The sequence below is a fragment of the Pistacia vera genome, unplaced genomic scaffold (assembly GCF_008641045.1).
Source record: "Pistacia vera cultivar Batoury unplaced genomic scaffold, PisVer_v2 Contig566, whole genome shotgun sequence".
Classification (NCBI taxonomy): domain Eukaryota; kingdom Viridiplantae; phylum Streptophyta; class Magnoliopsida; order Sapindales; family Anacardiaceae; genus Pistacia; species Pistacia vera.
The window spans coordinates 83,387-100,822 of NW_022196408.1; the positions used below are offsets into that span (position 1 = coordinate 83,387).

The 17,436-nt window shown below is 33.2% G+C and overlaps 2 pseudogenes; both read right to left on the bottom strand.

Annotated features, from left to right (window-relative positions):
• Nucleotides 1-325: 325 nt before the first annotated feature.
• On the bottom strand, nt 326-1,067 carry LOC116108478 (annotated as a pseudogene).
• Nucleotides 1,068-11,394: 10,327 nt separating this feature from the next.
• On the bottom strand, nt 11,395-12,380 carry LOC116108479 (annotated as a pseudogene).
• Nucleotides 12,381-17,436: the final 5,056 nt, after the last annotated feature.

The window sequence follows — 17,436 nt, forward strand, 5'->3', positions numbered from 1 at the left end:
ATTATGTATGACATCTGACCACGTCTAATGAAATATTGACATATATTGTCACATATATACTAATTTTTTTCTTTTCTCCACCTATTAATATGATTGATCAATAACTACTTTATCTGATTCATCAATTAGCGCCACCATGATGGGTGGTTATGAAAAATAATTGTATATGTCATAATTTCATTGTACGGTCTCATCACGTCATCTAAATGAAGTGATAAGACAATCTCATGTAAGTTTTTTTTGTGGGAATGAGGCAAAGGAGAGAAAAAAAAAAAAAAATTAAATTAAAAAACAGAGAAGGATAGAACATTTCCAATCTCCAACTTTATTTGATCCAAACGCTCAGCCATCTCACGTCTAAGGTAACTTTTCCAATCTCCAACTTTACCTTTCTGAAAGAACATTTTCTAGTCTTATTAATCTCCAAATTGCTCAAATTCTCAAAACTACAAAACTCAACTATACTTCTGAATTTCCCTTCATTCTCTTCCTCTAAGGAGAAAGGATATCCCATGAACTCCACCATTCTCTTCACGGACAACAACGTCTCGTCGTAACTTCATATTTCAAGAACAATATTTTCTCAGGTTGTTCCAAGCTTGCTTTCCAAAACCCCAATACATTATCCCAATAAGGGCCAAAATCAGAAACTCCTTTGCAAAAGAACTCAAAAGCCTCTTCCAAAGACATCGTTCTTGAACTACATGAGGTAACTTGCGTGTATAGTGCCACAAAGAAACAAACGCATCCTTTGGTTCTCTGCAAATGTAAACAATCTTACATCCTGAATCATTTACAGATTTCGGCAATGAAGCGTACGACAAATGGGAGGCCATAAGTGGAAGAGATCTCGACTCCGGCTTCATTCCTTTCCTGTAAAAATCTATCTCCAATAAGGGAAGGCAATTATGGGGATCCTTGAACAGCAATGGGGTTGTGGAATTGTCGAAATGAGTTCGAGTTACAACAGAGAAGGTGAGAGCCTTGAGCCAAGTGGTGCCACTTTTTGGAACGCTGCAAAGAAAAATATTGGTGGGTTAAGCGTTGTAGTGATCTTGAGCGAACATAACGCCTTCTATAAAGTAGGAACAACACCAAAAGTTTTGGCATAGCCGCATAGGCAAAGGTCGCCGTGAGCCTTCTAGCCATTTTCTCTGGGAAGAGTTGAAACTATTTTTCCATATGTTTCTGGCATTTTAGGGGAGGTTTCTTCTTCATTTGACGTTTTGGACGTCGCAGACAATTGGGATTCCATTACTGCAATAAGAAAGTACATTTCTCTAATATATGAGTAATCTTAGTAATTTAATCATTATCAATAAATATATATAACATGTAATTTTAGCATTTAATGTTATGCGTTCTGTATCATTTATTTTGCATATTTAATGTTTGCATAAAAAATGAAAAGAAAATCATGAATATAAAATTTAATCTCACTAAACTAGACCGTGAATGGCTAATGTCATATGGATGAACAATGATTTGAATAATTATCAAGCTGCTCCTTCGATTAGTTGACAATTTTCACAAAAAGATCGTTCTGTCGTTGTCATTTAAGTCAAACAAGATCTAATATTTTGTACTTATTACTTTTTTTATGTTAAATCATATTATATATATATAATTTATCTCTCTGAGACAATTGTTAATCTCTATCTTCCAATCTCCAGTTCTTTTTAATATTTGTTTTCCATCTCTATTGATAAAAGTTCATATTGCATAATGCAGATGCAAATGCTCACATACATATTCACATGTAATTCACTAGCAAGCTCTTTGACCCCATTATTCCTTAAACTTCACACTTTAACACTTAAACCCCCCTTCTTCATTATTTACTACCTACGATATCTCTTCAACCTCGTTAGAATCTTAAGAGAAAGCAGATCACAGAGATAGAGAAGTAGCACATGGACACTTAAATCAAAGGAATCGATCATTTTCAACAAAAACATAAATGACTGCAAGAAATAAAAAACATTAATTTATAGATGGTTCTACCTATAATACAACTAATTAACCATTTTTACCCTCTTATATTGCATTTTCAGAAAAATAAAATCTGTCACTAATGCATAAAAAATAATCTCCGTAATCAAATCGTTTGGCCTAGGTCGTGCCGGCCACCAATAATCTACAACTGAGATTTAATGAGTTGCATATCTTTAAAGTAAAATTCTCAAATGCCAACTTTTTTCATCTTTAAAAACCCTTTTGGTAGAAAATTATTAATAATGTGTCGCCATATGCAAGTTTATTCAACCCTCTCATATATCAAAAGTTTAATTATGATATTCCCAAATCATTTCTATTTCACTAATCTAATATTTTTACTACTGATTTTAACACTAGCTTAAATTCTTTATTTGAACTGATAATTTTTAGATTCTTGAACTTGAAATATCTAAATCCTGTGGGTTAAAGCTTACCTCTCTTGAAGATAAGCAATCCTTATACTGTACACAATAAGCTGTGTTGAATCATTAATCCTATTGGGCTTGGTCATTAGTGGTCTGGCTTGATGAGGGTGTTAGTGGGTTTGTCTTGGGTGGGCTTGCAGGACGGGATGTTTCATTTAGACAAGTCACACACCCTGTAAAGCTATAGAACTAAGTATAATAACAGTGAAAATATTTCCAAAAATTATTGTTAGACGATTGATGAATAAAGTTTTGCTAGTAACATTTCAATTAAAACAGAGGCTGATGAATGACAGAACTCACCACATAATTTCTTTATACACCTCAATACAAATACCCTCTTTGAATTTCCCTTCTGAAATGTGCCATTCTCCACCTCCAGCTCCGAACAAGCTGACGGTTACATCTTCCCCGAAGCTGTGTTTTAATGATCTCAATTTACTTATATATACCTCAATATCGCATGTATAGCTTTGATTTGTTGTGTATCATGCTTAGGTGCTTGATTTAATTAAAATTGTTGTTTTTATGTTAATGTATTGTATTTTGTTGTGTTGATATTTATTTGCTTTGGTTGATTAGTTAAAAGGGTTCATAATTTCTTGGGTTTGTTAATTTGCTTGTGATTGGCTATCATGTGTTTGACAAAATTCGCCGATGAGAAACACACCCCTACTCTTAAATATAAATTAAGAGTTCGGCCATGTTTTGATTGTCACAAAAAACCATGGATGAGTATGAGAGCAAAGAAAGCAAGAAAGCAGTTAGTTTTTGTGTAAGATTGTTGAAAAATTGGACTCAAAGATACAAGTAGTCACAGGCCTAGGTAGCTACCAATTATATTTTACTAATTTAGTGTGGGAACGGGTAAAATAATTAAATAAAATTAATTAGACATGCTTAATTGTTCAGCAAGGTGAATAAAATTAAATTCGACAAGTTAAGTATTTACATCTTCGTGACTAATTAAGACTAGATTCTTCAATTGCATAATTTGAACTATCTATAGTAAATTGATTGTCAACTTTTTTATTAAATTGCCTAGTGCAAGTGAAGGTGTCTTCATTAGTTAAGTTACTCTGAGAATTTTAAGTTAATCAATAGTTCAATTTTGACAAATTATTGATGAGCGGCAAGGAAATTTCTTAGCAAGAAAGCATGTTAATTGCCATAATAATCTCCATAAAATAGTAATAATGATGATAGTAAACTATGCATCAAAAATTGACTTTGCTTCAATTTGCATTTTCTAGTAATTAATTTATTTATTTTTAGAAAAAAAAAAGAAATTGAATTATTTGTTTTCTTGGCTTATGTAAATTTAGATGTTTGCTTTCTCTAAATATGATAGAAGATTTAGGAGAAAGTTAGGGTTTTTGTTATAGGAAGGATAGAGCTAGTGAGGTGAAGAATGCTTAATGCTTGTAATTAGGATGAACAAACTAGAACGTATTCTTAGTATTACAGTTGAAATCATATAATTCAGTTATTTCTCTAGTCATGTAGTATTTGCAGTTCAATGCAGTTGATTTTTGTGATAGTTAGTAAAGGAAGAGACATTTTGTATACAAGATGAGTAACTCTTCTGTCAGACAATCCTGAAAACAGATGGCAAGATCCTTGCAGCCTAATGAAACAACTTCCTTTAAGCGCAAGCAAGGAGTCTTTCAAAAAGATTATGAGTAAATGCCGCAGGTTTCTGTTTTAAATTTCTTATATTAGTGGAAACCACTTTTCTGGGAGTTCTATTGCTATTTTTGTATCTTTATTCATGTACTTTGGTACTGCAGTGCAGCACATGATGTAAGGTTTTGGCGATTATCCTAATGTAAGTAATGGTAACTGTCTTTCAACTTTTTTTTTTTTTTTTTTTTTCCCCTCATCACAGGATTGGGACGCTGAATTGTGTTGATAAGCAATCTCAAATTTAATGATTTCGTTTGTTATGCATGGAACTGTATTTGCTATTTGATGAATCTGTTATCTACTAATTTTATTTTGGTTCGTGTGGATATGACCAAACCATAACTTTTAAAAGTAAGCTCTGTTAGCAACGTCTATCAGACCTGAATTAGCTCATCTCCCTACATGCCTTAATTTTCATATGAAATTACTCTGATGTTTAGATTAAGCTAATCTAAACATTAGATTGGCTTTATTAATCCAGGGACAGTTTTTTTCTTCTTTTTTCTTTTTCCCCTTAGGATGACTTTTCTTCTTCATTCCATAAAACTACAAATTGCTTCATTGCTATGGTTACTTGTTGTTCATTAGGGTTACTTGTTGTTCACTCGGTTGACTCTAGCCAGTTGGTTTTGGGGGATTTTGTGAATTCGGTAAGATAAACCCGGAAAATAGTTGGCAAGAGTCTTTACATACTTTTTGAAGTTTGCCTCAAAATAATGTGAAAATTGTTTGTAGTGTTTATTACCCGTTTTAAGTGGCCTATAGCTTAAAATTTTTATAGTTTGCATAATCCAGAAATGAAATAATCTTTTTCAAGCCTCATGAACGTATGTCTTGAAAATACATACCTACATGTATATATGATAGGAACCCACTCTAATAACTCAATAATTTGGGTTGGGCCATGGGTTTTTCATGGGTTTGGGTAGAACTCTCCTTGGAAAACCGGCTTGCCAAGGGAGGGTGTCCAAGCCTTTATAACCCACATGCCCACCCTTTTCTCTTTCAATGTGGGATTCTAACATTCCACCACGCTTCCGCAACCGACATCCACGTCGGCCTCTTTACCCCCGTCGGCCTCTTTACCCCTTGGGTGACTACACGGATCCCCTTTTCCCTCGGGCCTCCATGCCCTTTCTCGGGGTAGCAGCCCGGGCCCAAGGTCAGCCTGCCACGGGTCAGCCTGCCACGCGTGCGCTGCCACATAGGCGCAGGATCATGCTCTGATACCAATTGATAGGAACCCACTCTAATAACTCAATAATTTGGGTTGGGCCATGGGTCTTTCATGGGCTTGGGTAGAACTCTCCTTGGAAAACCGGCTTGTCAAGGGAGGGTGTCCAAGCCTTTATAACCCACATGCCCACCCTTTCTCTTTCAATGTGGAATTCTAACAATATACATATATTATCCGATGGTGTATATTCTCTCTGAACATATATCAGCTTCTTCATCAATTGATGTATATATCACTTGAATGACTATTTCGTGCCATTATAATAATTCATGCTTCGTTAACAGCTAGAGACCTTAGTCTCCATGTGGTCAAATTTTACATTTACATGATTCATATGGAACTGTTGTTATTTTTTTATTGGAATTTATAATGATATGCATCTTTCTCTTTTAAATTTTATGTTTAGTTTGATGTATGTATGAATTTCTGATTTTGTTTCACTTAGCCACTTCCAAAAACTTTGACACCTGTGGAGGACATAGTTGTGGAATATGTCACAGATTCTGTATGCGTTCTTTCTGATTAGTACTTATCTTTTAATTTCTCTGATAATATAACATCGTACTATATATGTCACTTTTTGTAGAGGCAGATAAAGCACAGGATATTGGCTCAAAGAGAGGAAAGTTATCAGTTGAGGATCTTCAATATTTAATCAAAAAGGTATCTTTCAAGAGAGCTTGTTTTAGTTCACCTTGTTATTAATGGAAAGTTGATTTTCCCACATGGGGTTTTATATTTATTTTCTGCTTATCCAAAAAAATAAACTTCAATGCACCTTCATAAATAAACTTTCTCTAATAAAAATATCTCCATTGTTATGCCACCGGATGTCCATTTATTCTATAATGTAAAAGTATCTTAGCATAATGATTAAATTATTATCTTGAAAGATTTTAGTATGAGGTATTTCCTTGGCTTTTGTGGGATATGGAAGGTGGTACAATGCAATTGTCTTTTTCTTGCTTTTTGTATTTGAGGAAGTTTGGTGCTTTAAAACTATAACTTTATGGTGTTATTGAAATATTGGTTGAAATTTTATACGAACATGTTCTCTTTAATTAATTTCTAAGAAACTTCCTTGCAATAAATCTGTAATTTCGGCAAAGTTAATTTGTTGATGAAGTTGTTGGATTCTCGTATTAACTTGACCAAGGCTGCATATTAGGTCCACCATCACTTTAGTTTGATTTTGAATATATCAATCATTCTTGATATTATAAATTAGTTAAGGGTCTAATTTATTACCAATTTGAATTGTTTGATTATTTAGAGTATTAAAGTAAATAGTTAACATAATATCTTTCTAAGAAATTCCTGACATTTTGTCAATAATTCAACCAGATTGGTAGTTGCTTTCACATTTAACGAGTTGAATTTAGTCATAAATCAGACATTTCATTTGAACTATTTTTGTAATGGCAAACCCAATAATTGAATCGTAATCGAATGATTAATTGTGTTTTATGCGAGAAGATAGTACTTTTTGTTTAACATCTTTCATGGTGGGGTGCATCACCTAGGAATAAACCAGGGTAAGGTTGTGGGGGTGCCACCATTTCATCATCTTGTTCTTCTCTACTCTCTTTCATTCCAACACCCACTTACCTAACATTATGATCAAGTGTTTGTCACGTGTCGTTAATGGTAAATTTTGGAGGGAGAATTTAATCAAGTGGGTAACCTTGTCGTTTAAATTTTAATCATTTACTCCGTTTAATATTTGCCAAGTGGAGAAGGTTAAAATCATTATTTATTCTAAAGCCGTAATATGAAAAGGAAGAATCTTTTCCATATTGAGCAACATTGATGAAAAGATCAATTTCATTATGATGATATATGGAGCTTGAAGATGATATATGGTTGAATAAATAAGAAGATAATACGACAATCTCACACATAGAAGGACACCCAATTTATGTGTTTCGGTACATCTTGGTTGCATCCCCAGATGTGAGTCAAATACTAAAATAAAGCATAATTGTACTAGTCTAATATACTCACAATAAACCCAAACCCATTGTTATATATATAACAACTTTTATTATTCGAGATAAGCATCAAATTAAACTATCTATATTAATATCCGTTTTCAGAATATATGTTATCAATATTCAGCATTTAATAACCCATTTATTTACTGCTCATATGTCATCCATGGCCATGGATAAGTACTTGCAAGCAAGTTATTCTTAACTTTATTCTGTTTCTTACAGTCCTTTTTTAAGTTGAAAAAACATTACTCTCAGTCACTCCTGCAACCTGTAACAACTCCAGACTTTACTGGGGTTCCAAATCTTGAGGGGCTATATCTTGAAGGCTGCACGAAATGCGTTAGGTTCACCCATTGTTGCAGTTCTCACAAAGCTAACCGTATTTGTCTTGAAGGATTGTAGAAATCTTTCGAGTTTTCCAAGCGATATCCATGGTTTGAAGTCTCTCAAGATTCTTAATCTCTCTGGCTGCTTAAAATTAGACAAGCTGCTGAAAACATAGGGGAAGCAATAAGACGAGTACCATTCTCCATAGGACAATTGGAAAAGCTCGAAAAACTCTCTCTTCATGGATTAATGGACAACGAGCCCAAACCGGGTGCACTTTCTTCTTGTCATTGTTGTTACCGAACAAAAATCCAGATTCCATGTGTTTGTTGTTGCCACCTCTCTCAGTTTTAATTACTCTCAGAAGTTAGATCTTAATGACTGTAATCTTTTGCATGGAGCGATACCCCAATGATTTGGCTCCAGCTCGTTGGTAGATCTAAATTTAAGCGGAAACAACTTTTATACCTTACCTCGAAGCATCAATCAACTTATGAAACTTAAATGGCTTTGCTTGCAAAGATGCAAGAAGCTTCAATTATTGCCAGAGCTTCACAAGCAATAGTTTATCGTGACGCAGAGGATTGTACTTCACTTGAAAGACTATCGCTACCAGAACAAAGCATTCCTCGGCAATTGATTTCTCTTTTGATAATTGCTTCAAATGGTTGAGAATTACGGCAGCGACTTGGCAGTTATGATGCTGAAACTTTGGCTCCAGGTTCTCCTTCTTTATCTCTCTTGTGAGTCTGTGGATTGATTAATGTGATTAGCATATATGTGATATAGTCTTCTTTAGTGAGGGCCTAGCGGTGATCATATATACTAAAACTTGGTTTTTAGTATTGAGTTGTTGGTTACAAATAGAGATGGGCGCAGGGTGAGGCGGGGCCAAGGATCCATTCCCGTCCGGTCTTGCCCAACTCCGATCACGGGGATTATACAGGGAAAAATTACCAACGATATGGGGAAAATGTCATCTCTACAATCATAACCAACAAACTCAAATAAATACAAATACCCTTTTTTAAAATGCAAACTTGTCGTGTGTGAAATGTTTGACATTTTTTAAAAACTATTTATGATTCATGTGGCTTAAATGTGCTCAATGGTGGTTAGTTAAATTTCTAAATTACCCAATTCAATAATTAAATTCAAAAATAAAATACATAAATTTTGTTGGTTAATAGAGTAAGTTAACAAGTTGCAGAGGTGGAATTGGTCTTTTTCTCCCATAAATTGGTCTCTTTCGTCTCACATGATGTTTCTTCAAAAATATAAAAAAAATCCATATATATGGAATCGCTTTTCCACTTCCCTTGGAGTTGAATTAACCGCACGAAGCAGCATAAGTTTCCCTTCTCTTTCAATTACTTCACTTTTCTTTCTTTCTTTTATCTTCTTTCTCCTTTAATGTTTTAGATTTATGTTTTTTGTATTATTTGTATATAATTATGTTTATGTGTTTTTTTATTAGATCCACTGTGGATCTGACCGAAAAAAGTCAAATCAGCGTATGACTTATCAGTGTATGACCGACCAGATCCAATCGATCGTGTGCCGATACGACGACTCCGGCATCCTTGGCGGTGGTGACCGGTTGTCAGTATTTATAGGTAGGTGGCGGTGTTTTTATTAATGTCAATGTTTTATTACAAGGGTGTTTAGTAAATAACACAACACTAGGAGAGTATTTTGTTAATTTCCAAATCCTATATCGTAATAACCACCTAATTTTATTTTTTTTCAAAATATTAGTCTAAAAAGCAATAATGAACCAAGTGTACCTGATTACCCATTTTTCTTTTTTCTTTAATATAATTTAATTAACATATACGTAATGATAACTTTTTACCTATAAAATTATTTAAATAAATTTATGATTATTTGAATTAATGATTTAATAAAATAAAAAAAAAAAAGTCCACACCATCCATTGATTGTCATCAGCGACCATTGTCGGAGTTAAGGGTGAGACATGAGCCAAGTAGCTCGCGAGCTACTCGAGCTCGGCTCGTCGTAAGCTCGAGTTCGAATCGAAATCAGTCGAGTCAAGCTCGAGTCGAGGAGCTCGTGAAAAGTAACAGTGGAGTTCGATCCGAGCTGAGCTCAGCTCGTCGAGCTGCGAGCTTAAATGAGCTTGGGGGCCAATTTGTAAGATTTTAAAAGTTTTATTTTAAGTTATCAAAATTACAAACAACACCCATGACCCATTCACAGACAAAAACTCAAAACCCATTTCAAAGCTCAAACAAAAACTCATCTCTTTCACCTTTATTCATCCTCGGTTCCATTTGAGCTTAGAATGTGAAGGAAAAATAATGAAGGAGAAAATCTAAAGGAGCAAAAGAAGAAAGAGGAGCAGTGAGAATAGAGAAGAGAATATGGAAGAAGAAAGAAGAAAAGAGAAGAGAATGGGGAGAACGAAAAAAATAAAAATATGAAGGAGAAAATCTGGAGAAGTAAGGAAAGAGAAGAGAAGAGACGGGGAGAAAGAGAGAGAAAAAAAAGTTGAGGTGACAAAATGAGGTGATAGGTGAAAAGAAGAAAAGAGAAAATGAGGGGAGAAAAGAGAAAAAATAAAATAAAATGAGATGACATTGATAGGTGAAAAGAAGAAAGAGAAAATGCGGGAAGAAAGAGAAAATATAATAAATTATGAGCTCGGTTTTGAGTGAGCTCGAGTTCGAGTCAAGTACCATTCCAGACTCACGAGCTCGAGCTCGAACAGGAATATTAAGCCGATTGAGCTCGGCTCGAGCTCAAGCTTGCTATTGTTCATCACGAGCCGAGCTCAAGTACTGAGATACTTAACTCGGCTCGGTTCGTATACATCAAACAACACCATTTATATGAAAATGTGCAGAACATTAAATCTATTCAACCATCAAGTCACATGGGAATTATAAAAAAAAATCATCAACAAATGACTCTATATTTGCGCGTAAGAAGCAGTTCAGTTTCGAAATTCAAAACTTTGACCGCCTGTGCAGTTGTGCCACCAAAACTATAATTTTGGGCCAAGATCAACGCATGTTTAAATATATCAAGAATAGGAATACTTTTATGTAAATTTTTTTGTTTTAAGAGTTATGGAGTTGGTGGCCAACTAAAAGGGCATAGAATCCTTTTCTAAAGGCTTAAAGCCCACACACTAATGAAAAGATTTGATGGACTAAAGGCCCAAGTTTATAATCAACATAAATAAGGAGGTGGAGATGTAAAAATACTTATAGAACATCTTGCCACCTCATTTAGATGAGATGTTGAGTTAATAATGAAATAGTGGTATATATGTCACATTTATGCCAAATTTTTTCTTTTATCCACCTATTAGTATCACTGATCAGTAACTACTTAACCGATTCATCAATTACAGCCAACATGATGGTTATGAAAACTAATTCATATATCACCATTTCATTATACGGTCTCGTCACTCATCAAGTGAGGTGATAAGATTGTTCATGTAAGTTTTTCTCGTGGAAATGAGGCGAAGAGAGAGAGAAAGAGAGAAAAAAAAAAAAGAATAGAGAAAGGGCAGAGAAAAACCACGAAGGAAGAAATATAAAAAGGAGAGGAGGAAACAAAGGGAGAAGAAAAAACACAATACAAACTTGAACTTCCAACAAATAAATTGAAAATGTGAAGAGAGTACCCACATATGTAAATCGAACAAATCCTACAGAACACGACATTTTTATTTTCCTTTATTACAAGATATTGTCTACGCTATACATATCAAATGATAAGTCAAATCTACCCAATTTTGCTCTGTTATTTCATCCAAAAGCTCAGCCATTTCACGCGTAAGATAGTTTTTCCAATCTCCAACTTTACCTTTCCGAAAGAATGTTTGTTCTCAACGGGAATATGTGGAGCATATTTTCCACTCTTATTAATCTCCAAATTGCTCAAATTCTCAAAACTACAAACTCAACTATACTCTTACTTTCCCTTTTCTCTTCCTCTAAGGAGAAAGGAAATCCCATGAACTCCGCCATCCCTTCACATACAACAACGTCTCCCTATCATATCTTCTATTTCAAGAACATATTTTCTCAGGTCGTTCCAAGCTTGCTTTCCAGAACCCAATACATGATCCCAATAAGGGCCAAAATCAGAAACTCCTTTGCAAAATAACTCAAAAGCCTCTTCCAAAGACATCGGGTCCTGAACTCCATGAGGTAACTTGCGTGTATAGTGCCACATAGAAACAAACACATCCTTGGTTCTCGCAAATGTAAACAATCTTACACCCTGAATCATTTATAGATTCGGCAACGAAGCGTACGGCAAATGGGAGGCCACAAGTGGAAGAGATCCGGCTCTGGCTTTATTCTTTCCTGCAAAAATCGTCTCCAATAAGGGAAGGCAATTATGGGGACCCTTTAAGAGCAATGGGGTTGTGGAATTGTCGAAATGAGTTCGAGTTACAACGGAGAAGGTGAGGGCCTTGAGCCAGTGGTGCCACTTTTCGGAAAGCTGCAAAGAAAAAATATCGGTGGGTTGAGCGTTGTAGTGATCTTGAGCGAGCATTGCGCCTCTATAAAGTAGGAATAGCACCAAAAGTTTTGGTATAGGCAAAGATGCCGTGCGCTTCAGCCATCTTCTCTGGGAAGAGTTGAAATGATTTTCCTGTTGTTTCTGGGGTTTTAGGGCAGGTTTCTTCTTCATTTGACGGTTTGGACGTAGCAGGCAGTTGGGATTCATTTCTGCAATAAGAAAATACATTTCTCTAATTAATCAGTTACCTTATGCAGCTCCCAGAAATATATATAACACTAAGGTGATAAGAGATATTGTAACATTTTTTTAACGTTATACTTATGACGGAATAATGAAAATGAACGGACGTATATATATTTAACATTAGGAATATTGATAGGTTTTAGATAACTGGGTATGGACATTAGAGATTGATGAAATCGGTGGCGTTAGATTTATGGCCAGAATTGAGAGTTTATGAAAGAAGAAAAAGAGAAAGAAAGAGAAGTGTGTACCTGAATATATTAAATAGTATATAAGAAATATAAATCTTCTAATTTGGTAACTTATATTATAGATGGTAATACCGACAGTCACTATGTAATTTTAGCTTAATTTTATGCGTTCTGTATAATTTATTTTGCATGTTTAATGTGAATTCAACCATGAATGATTTGTTTGCATAAAAAATGCAAAGAAAATCATGAATATATAATTTAATCTCACTAAACTAGACCGTGAATGGCAATGTTAGATGGAATGAACAATAATTTGAATAATTATCAACCTGCTCCTTCAATTATTTGATAACTTTTACAAAGAGATCTTTCTCTATATAGTTAAATACACAAGATCTAATATTTTGTATGTATTACCTTTTTATGTCAGATCATACTTTTTTTTAATATATAATTTCTCTTCCAATACAATTGTCACCCTCTATTCCTCAATCTCCAGTTTTTTTTTTTAATCTATTGATAGCAATAGTATGGCCGACCGTTGTGGGTATAAAGGTACCATTAAAAATGGATAATGATAAAAAATTATTAGTAGAAATTGGATTTTTTGTAATTTTTAAGAGGGCGGATGTAACCTAGTGGATCAAGGCAATGGATTGTGAATCCATCATGCGCGGGTTCACTTCCCGTCGTTAGCCCTAGCCCACAAGTAACTAATAGTTATAACTCTAAAATATAAAAACTAGTAAAATCTTAATTAACTCCTATTTTTTGTCTTTGTAAATTGTAAAACAAAATGTAAAAAACGAAGAAAGAAATTCGATTTTCTCTCCTATTTACTACGGCGGCAAAGAACCAAATTATCACTATATTTATTCATTTTCTACTTCTTCCAAGTGCAGGGTTGCATATTCACATGTGGTCACCAACCACTTGGACCCTTATTCCTTAAACTTCACACTTTAACCCCTTCTTCATTATTACTGCCTACGATAAATGTAAAATAAAATCCCAAAATTAAGTAAAAGATTTAAGGAGATACTTACATGTAAAGTTCAATAATTTAATGAGCTGTATATCTTAGAAAAACTAAATACAATAATTTAAAGAAAAAATCATAAGATACATAACGTGTAAAATAAAATCCAAAAATTATGTAAAACAATAAATTAAAAAATTACCATAAAATGTAGAAAAAAAAACTTTATTTGCTATAGGAAACTTATGCCACCATGAAGAGATCAAAGATTTGTAAGGATAGTGAGAATGCGTTCTTACAAATATGCTAATTAACCATATATAAGCTTTTCTTTCATTGTTTCCTTAAAAAATATAACACTTTGTCTGTCATTTTTAAATCTCCTAAAAGTATCCATAAAGACCTTTACCCATTGAAAGTTTGAAAATATTTATATTATTTTTAACCCTTTATATTTGTAATTTAGCTAAACAGCCCCCGAACTCAATAAAAGTTTATAATTAACAAAAACACCGCTACCCACCAAAAGTTGCTACCAGCTAGTCATCATGTCAGACGGCAAGTGGCAATTGCGGAATGGCACAATACCTGCTAGATGGCTGATCATGCACTGATCTGACCTTTCCAGCTTGATCTACTATGGATCTGGTCAGAAACAGCTAGATTATGGCCAAAATCTAGCCGTCATTAACAACCAGATTTTTTGCCATCGTTAACAATCAAAATATGGCCGTCGTCAATGACCACGAAGCTATGCCTATAGATACAGCTGTTTTCGACCAGATCCATGGTGAATCTGGCCTGTAATAGCCAGATCGGCACTAACGATCAGTTGCAGTAGTGGTAAATGCCAGTAGTGGTTGTTGGCGATCGATAATGGCTTGGTGGGGTGGGGTGTTTTTGTTAATTTATAAACTTTTATCGTAAAATGTAATTGTTTTCAGTTAAATAGAGTTGAAAAAATGTTTTGAAAGGATAATAGAAAAAAGTCCTACACATTTTCATTTTCAGTAGGAAAAATCTTTTGATTCAGATTGATTTTCAAAATAATCATCTCAATAAATAAACAGACACCTATTCTGTTTTTTATCCAAAATAGGATAACAGAAAAATGATTGAAAAGAGTGAAGCAAATAGGGGGATAAATTAAATATTTAAGATTCTTATAAAAGTATTTATTAAAATTAATACTAAAAATATTTTTTTTACAGAAATTAAATAAATATTACAAAACTATATATTTCTACACATATTTTACATGGTAAAGTTAATAACTTTAAAAGAAATTTTAAATATACTTTAACCTAAATTTTAAATATCTAACATAAATTTTAAATAAAAATTAAAAACATAAATTAAATATTGTTGATGAAAATAAATGTTCATCTTACTTTTGACTAATCATATTCATAGGTTATTAGTTTTTAAACTTCAACAGAACAAGAAAAAATTGCGAAAAAGATTACCTACGGAGATGTAATGAATTTTATCCCTTAAATACAATAAAGTGTAAAAAAAAAAAAAAAAAAAAATGCATGAGATAAATGACATTTAAAAAATGAAATAAAAATAAAGTCAAACGACATACTATTGAAAAGTTATCACAGTAATGAAAAGATAAAGATTTATTGCAAAAGTGATTCATGCCACCATTAAAAAATTGGAAAATTAGACCAATATAATGTTGAGCCATCACTTATTAACTCAAGTTTTGTGGTGAGATGACAATTTAACATAGTATAGAGGCAAATTTACAAGTTCCAACCTTGACATTACAATGGATTAAAGAAAATTAAAACATTACCATATAATAATGTGGAATATGATCCTATCCAATGAATTGACAACAGAGGGTGCGTGCCCCTTATGTTCAAAATTAATGACTTATACATGTCTTTTTCATCTTCTTCTTGACCAAATAAATATTTCATTTGTATCATAGGATAATAATATGTTAAATTATCATAATTATATTGGTTTAGAATATATAATAATATACTTTTATTTAATTCAATATTTCACTCATTATTATCTTTCTCATATAATTAACATTTTAACAATATAGTTACATGTATTGGAAACCCAAAAAAAAAAAAAAAAAATATAAAAGGTCTCAAATAATTATGGGAATCATTAAAAAAAAAAAAAAAAAACACTCAATAATTATTAAAAATCTCACTGTCTCAAAGAGAGGTTTGATGGTTTGCAAAAAGCTTATGTAAACCTCTAAAGGATAGTAGTAAACTATTAATAATAAGCATAGAGACAAGCTGGACTTTACAAAGATACTAATAGCCTTACATAACTTCTTTTACATAATGCTTAGTGTACCGATAAAGGTACCGATTTGACATATGATTAAGTTAAAATTTGAGTTTTGAGAATTGGGCAAGTGCATCGGTATGTGAAAATCGGTAATTTACTCGGTAAACGTAGTATTACTGCTCTTTTAACTTCTTAATAATCAACACAAGCTAAGTGGAGTGCTGAGATATATAAGTTCATGAACTATTCCTTTTTTTATTTTTTATTTTTGGTAACCGAGGTGTTCGGGCCAGCTTACACACAAAACTATTTTTCTAAACACGTTGAGCTTGAGCTGAAACATAGTAGTTCAACCAGTGATAATGTTTTTCTTTCATTATTTCTTCTTAATCTGAATAGTTAATTAAAAAACAGAAGAGGTTACTTTATTAGAATCTCAACAAATCATTTCCTACAAGAATAGTTAACATTTAACTACAATAATAGAAACTAACTTCTTGCACAACAGTGCACACATTCAGTGCTTAAAAGTAGATGGTTTGTTTCTTCTCAAATATTCATTGTAAGAGGCCAACTTCCTTCATCTCTAAAAACCCTTTGGTAGAAAATTGTTAATAATGCGCAGCTATATGCAAGTATATTTTATTTATTTATTTATTTTTTGCGACCGGGGGTGTCCGAGTTAGCTTGTGAGCATTCCAACTAATCTCATGAAACCTTGAAGTTGACAGATAGATGGATCGAACTCAAAATCTCTTGAATAATACACTCAAGAGTCATAGTTAACCACTAAGTCACCAATGGTTGTTACATGCAAGCATATTCAACCCCTCTTATGTATCAAAAGTTTAATTATGATATTCCAAATCATTCTATTTCAGTGTTTAATATTTTTATGCTAATTTTAACACCTAACGTAAATTCCTTAATTGACTTGATAATTTTTAGATTCTGAACTTGAAAACTCTATATCCTGTGGGTTACAGCTTACTCTCTTGAAGATGAAACAATCCTTATACCGTACACAATACGCTGTGTTGAATCATTTCCTATGGGCTTGGTGGGTCATTAGTGGCCTTGCTTGATGAGGGTATTAGTGGGGTTGTCGGGGTGGGCTTGCAAGAGGGATATTGTATTTAGACAAGGCACACACATGTAAAGCTATAGAACTAAATATAATAACAGTGATAAATGTCAAAAAATTACTATTGATAATTGATGAATAGAGTTCATACAAAAATGTATTGAGGTTCCTGTATTTTAGATCACCAATATACTATTTTCTTTCAATCAAAAAGAGCTGATGAATGGCAGAATCAATACTATAAACCTCTTTTAGTTTCCTTCTAAAATGCATGTTCTCCACCTCCAGCTCCGAACAAGCTGACAGTTACATCTTCGCCGAAGGTGGGTTTTAATCATCTCAATTTAATTATATCTACTTCAATATCACATGCATAGCTTTCATTTCTTGTGTATAATGCTTGGGTGCTTGATTTAATTAAAATTCTTGTTGTATGTTAATGTAGTTATTTGTTGTGTTGATATTTATTGCTTTGGTTGATTAGTTAAATGGGTT